This window comes from Amblyomma mixtum, chromosome 9, assembly GCF_055824585.1.
Source record: "Amblyomma mixtum isolate Tamu chromosome 9, ASM5582458v1, whole genome shotgun sequence".
Lineage (NCBI taxonomy): Eukaryota > Metazoa > Arthropoda > Arachnida > Ixodida > Ixodidae > Amblyomma > Amblyomma mixtum.
In genome coordinates this window covers 58,975,141-58,981,071 of record NC_143020.1, presented here as the reverse complement: position 1 = coordinate 58,981,071, position 5,931 = coordinate 58,975,141, and positions in this window count along the sequence as shown.

Genomic DNA, 5,931 nt, shown 5'->3' with positions numbered 1-5,931 from the left:
TTTTCCAGTATGACGTAGAGCGCGTGGGCGGCAAATCTTGCAGGTGCCTATTTAGAAAGAATTGGGGGACCTTGATTCTCTCTTTAAATTTCAAGCGCTGCGCCATAGTCGGAAGTCATAATTCGCAGATTGAAAATTGATGCTCTCTGGAAACTGGCACGCCCCTTGAAGAAAACTGTACGTCTCAAATTCAGCACATTGTGGCCATTAATCGCTGTACATATTGTTTTTTGCAGCACTTATTGGAGATAATAATCATAAATTCAGGGTGGAAACAAAATGTAAAAACACCATTCAAACACGTGCACTTCACCGCCACAATCGCATGTTATCAGGAAACAACCAAAACGGATTAAGCTTGATCGATCACATATAATTTCACCGTTCAATTTTCGGAACACACTGCTTATAAACAAGTTGAAAAGCTTGGCTAACCTTCGATATTTACAGCGCTGAGTTTCGCAATATGATGCTACTCCACAAGATCAGAAATAGAAACCTTGATTAGGTAATTTTAATGATTAAACGTAATACTTTTGATCAGTGTCACAAACATTATGTTCGCCTTGCTGTACAATCCACTTTACAAACCGCACCCAGTTACCTCTGAGATTTTTAAAACGTTAAAATCTGTGTGCGGTAAAAAATTAACCCTACAAACAACATACCTGATTGTTTCGATGGTCATTCGTCTGCGGCAATAATGTATACCACTGTATAATCCGTTACTGTGACAGTTATCATCAACCGCATGTTTGATACTAGAGTGCTTCTAAATCACTTCAACTATGCGTACACTACGGGTGCGAATGGACTGTGAGCAACTGCGTTGTGCTAAATGATGCTAAGGAGTTGGTTTCTCCGCAATGCCTGGATGCGTTTCTACCTTATCGCTTTTCGCCAATAGAGGCGCAAGCGTCGCGGCGAAGCCGAACGTGCCGCTCTAGGAACTACACACTATCTCCTAGGCATAGGAAACGGGGCGTGGTTGGTCATAATTGTCGCTGATTGGTCATGACACTCATGATACCACAGGGCGACATGACAGGACCGAGAGCGTATTGGTCTATGAGGCACGTGACAATGACACCACGTGAGATCTCCTAGTTGGCGGGTGCGCTGGCCTGTTTGGTCATAAATTTCCTGATAGATCAACACAGTGATGAGGTCACAAGTCTGAGTTTAGAGGAGTGCTGGACACGGGACATGGCCGAGCACGGGAGTGGTCTCGACTGCAGTTGACAGCTACACTTGGTTGTGTCTAGGCGTGTCTGGATCATCATATCAGGTTAGAATAGAGCCGGAATCAACAGCGCGTTTGTCTACCGTCTTCAAAATCTTCGCTGAGGATGAAACAGTTGGCTTGGGCTTAGATAAGGCCAAGCCTGGATATATCGAAGCGAAAAGTTGCGGTGATCCGCGATAAACACGCGCTTCCGGCGAACGCCAAACGATGACGCATAGCGCGCGGCAGCGTGCGCCTGTAATATACGCAAGCGTGCCTTATATACCCCTCCTTTCAAATGCGCACTGCGCACGGCTGCGACGAAAGGTCGAACGGTGGCGAGGAGGAGAAGCAGCGGCGCACATGCGCAGTAGCCTGCACCGTGCGTGACGTCACTCGTGCTCCGACATACGCCGGCTCACGCGAAGTGCGGTGTTGACAAGAGTAGTGAAGCTTTTCGCTTCAAAATGTCGCTGAAGATGGCGTGGCGACAGCTGCACAGGATTAGCGTATGCGACGAGCAGCATTGACAAAGAAATAGAAGCAGCCCGAGCAGACTTCAGATTCTCACGATATCGCATTCTCAACACCTAATGTAAGCAAGTTTTCTCTCATTATTTGCTCCTGTAAGACATGCAGGCACCGGTTAATAAAATTACTTACGCGTTCTCTTATAAAGACTACGTTGGAGCCAAAGCTTGATATTTGACCCGCAGACCAACGGCAGAACAGGATATGGACAATATTGCTCAAGCTGTTGCAATCGTTTTTTCATTGCGCGCTAAATAAAGGACATTTTCACCTTGGACATAACCGAGAAGCTATGCAAGGTTTTTTTGCAGCACGGATTTTTACAGGCAGACACCACCGCCACTAACATGAAAGCGCGGCGGAGGTGTCTACTGAACCAGGGAGCCGTCTGCTCCTTTCCTGTATTCAAGATAAACGGGGCCTAAATCTTCCGCTCGTTTTGAGAAAAGAAAAGGCACGCAATTTCCTCGGTTAGTAGGTGCACGACACCGCCTACTTACAGCGCGACTGAGGTACCCACTGACCCAGTAAGCCAGTTGCACTTTCTACTCACACCCTTCGCACTGAAACACACTGCTGAAACCCGGGGAGGGGAGTGCGGCTGGTTTGGTATTCCTTTTTTAAGAAAGGAAATGACGCAGTAACTGTCTCACATATCTCGGCGGACACCAGAACCACGCCGTGAGGGAACTGATAAAGGAGGGCGAGAAACAAGAAAGGAAGAAAGAGGTGTTGTAGCGGTCGTCTGGCGTAATATTTGCATCACAAATCTCCGTGGACACCTGAGCCGCGCCGTAAGAGAAGAAGGAAGATGGGAGAAAAAGCCGAGAGAGAGAAAAATGTGGCGCAGTGGAGATGTCGAAAATAATTTCTACCACCTGGGGATCTTTAACGTGCACTCACATCGCACACCACATAGGCGCCTTTTGCGTTTCGCCTCCATCAAACACGGCCGCCGCGGTGGGCTTCGAGTATACGCCTGTTTTGTTGCCTTAAGGTCGGGCTTGAGCTTCCGCTCGTACCAGGCGCCGACCGTTATCGTCTTCGTGTGACATGTTGGCCTATAGTGTTTGTAAGGATCTGTCCCTTAAGGGCTGATCCAAACATACCTCGTGTCCCTTTTTAATAAATGTTTTCAACACCACCACCAAGGTACTCCGGCTCAGCATACGAGCGCTTTAACCAGTGAGCCACCCCGGCGTGTAAATTGCTACAAGTGCTTTCACACCGAAATGGTACTTTTTTCCCTTCTTTCGGTGTAAGAGGACAGATAATTAAAATTCTTCTCCGTGCTTCCTCCAGGTTTTTCCTCAACTTGCGCTGAGAGTGTAAAAATGGATTCAGATCAAAACACAGATGCAATTTCTGGTTTTCTTCCTCGGACCCTTGCGACACCCAGGCTATCGAAACATTAATGCATTCTTTTCAGAGGAGAGACTGGTTCACCGCTAACGGAGAAGTTTTAAGCTAGAGAAGAGGAAAAACTGAAGTACATGTTTCTCCACCAACGACCGTTTTCGTGAACAGTACTGCGCACCCCGACCTTTCTTTTTCCAGCGATAGCTCTACTACAGGCACCAACCGCATTCAACAAAAAGTGACCTGTTCGCTGTCTTAATTTGATATTCATCCTAGCCAAAGGGCGAGATAGAAAAAATATGAAGGAAGAGAAATCACATCCACGGCTGGTAGTGGGACCCGCGGCAGCGCTTAAAGGTGCACTGAAGAGGAATCCGAACTTGTCTTTTTGCCGCGGGAACTCAATCTACATGTTCCCAGCATTCTTAGAAACTGCGACTTATTGCCCTGTATGGTCGATTTCCCAAATTAAATCGAATTGACGGCCGGCTCCCGCCCTTTTTTTTTAATTCTGCCTCGTACGGTGGGCGGAGTCGCCCAACGCGTGGAGTGCCTTTCACCCAGTCCCGTGGCGGCTTGCCGCTCTGCCATCGGCGGAGTAATACATAGTAGTCCGTAGTAGCAAATAGTCCGCGCGTATTTTTATTTATGCGGGCTTATTTTGCGGCTATATTATCTGCGAATGAAACTATTTATTCATGGAAACCTAAAAAACAAAATAAAGCGAAAGCAAAGCCTCCACGGAGCTGGCTGAAAGGAACTTCACGCGTTGGTCGACTCCGCCCATCGTACGAGGCAGAATTCAAAAAAGAGGGCGGGAGCCGGAGGTTAATTCGATTTAATTAGGGAAATCGGCCACACAGGGCAATAAGTTGCAGTTTCTAAGAATGCTAGGAACGTGTAGATTGAGTTCCCGCGGCAAAAAGACAAGTTCAGAATCCTCTTCAGTGCACCTTTAACGATCAGCTTCACAGCACGCTGTGCGAGACCACTAGGCTATCGCCACAGTTTTTCTTTATTGCATAGGAATTATCGATTTCTTTACGAAGACGCACACCACTCCGCAATGCAGACACACATTTTCGCACCTTCGTACACTGCACTCCACCTTCACATCAAAATTGCGGGGGGAGATATACACATGCGTCCAGAACCGCCTACCATTCGGCGGCCGGTTCTGCGCAACATAAAGTTCCCGCACCAAGGTACACTGTTCACTGAACCGAGACTTTGACGAACGAGGCGGTCCTGCGTGTCGATCCATCATGCGGCTCTTCAGGTGAAGGTTGCGCAAACACAGGACGAACCACAACGAAGAGACACAGAGACACACACAGGACCGATGAAAAAGTCCAATCAGCATTAACACAAAGCATGGAATCTCGGAGTCTTTGAGGACAGGCAAGAACATTAATGTCTTATATCTCAGTGTCCTTTTCGATTGCCCGATGAAGTATGTTCCAGAAAAACACCGCGTCAAATCACCACACAAAGCAATGATCAATCGGCTTTAGTTGGCTCCGCAGGGTACAGTTCACCGACCATGGCAAAAAAGTCCCCTAGGTGCGAGAGAGACTCGTTCAAAGCGTGACTATAATCTGGACCCCAGCACACGCCGGTCTCGCCGGCAACAAGGCTGCCCACATGCTCGCCCGCTCCTCATTACCTCGGGGTGCTGCGGACCCCTCCACAACATCATTTAAATGCAAAGAGAGTATTGGTACGTTTAGGGATGTAACCGAAAATCTGAAGAAAGACCGGAGGATATATACGCCACCGGATAGATCCCTGAGTAAAAAGGAGTCGTACGACTTGAGAAGACTCCAAGCTCGAAATTTCCTCTCGCCCCTGTGGAGGAGTTGGACGGGTGCCAGAGGGCGGAAGAGGGACGGTGTAGAAACCGAAATTTGTAAATTTTGCGGCCACGTGGCAACGTTAGATCGCATAATTTGGCGATGCGTTCGTGCCCCAGGGCGCAAGACGATTAAAACTACCGATGAATGGGAGACCACGCTGAGAAGCTCCGACGAAAAAACTCAGCGCTTCGCCGTCCGCCTGGCGGCCGAGGCCGAAGACCTCTTCTCCTAGACGGGATCAGATATCCTCCGGCAGCGGTGGAACAGACTGCCTCCCTGGACGCCTGCGTGCGGACCCGCAGGTGGTTGCCTCGCCATATTCGTCGGAAATAAATGTTCTTCCTCCTCCTCCCCTAGGTGCGAAGCCTTGCCTTGACGGGTAGAGTCGAAGTATGGAGTTAAAAAAGAAAGTTTTTGCAGCTGATCGGGATTACATTCGCTGCACTCGCTTCAGTACATTAGATCCATAAACCGAAGGTAAGGTTGCCAATACTAAGGTGCAGCGAATAGATATTTTATTAGCACGCTCGTCAATCCCTTTTGACAAAGCTAGCACGCCTCGGGTTGAAGTGCACTACACCACCCTCGCTGTTCTTGCTCTTGTGTTCCTATAAATATTGGCGCGTACCCACTGCGGGGGATTGGCCAAGACACAGGCAGAGCGTCGTCTTCATCAACTTCTATCTGCTCCGTCCGGCGACACTGCCCGCTCATCGCAGTCTTCGACGTAGCACAAATCCATGCTTTGGCATTGATTCGAATGTAGTAAACGTAAAAATTCATGAAATGAGCCCCATGTTCAACTCTTCATGCAATTCACGGGAAGGCAGCATTCGAGCGAGCTCGAGCCGTGCCGCAGGCATCTGTTGCAAAAAGGGGGCGCTGACCTTGCTTAAGTGCACGTACTCCTCGAGACCTGATTCCAGAAGAGGAAGAGAGCTAGGAGGAAAACCTCGGGTC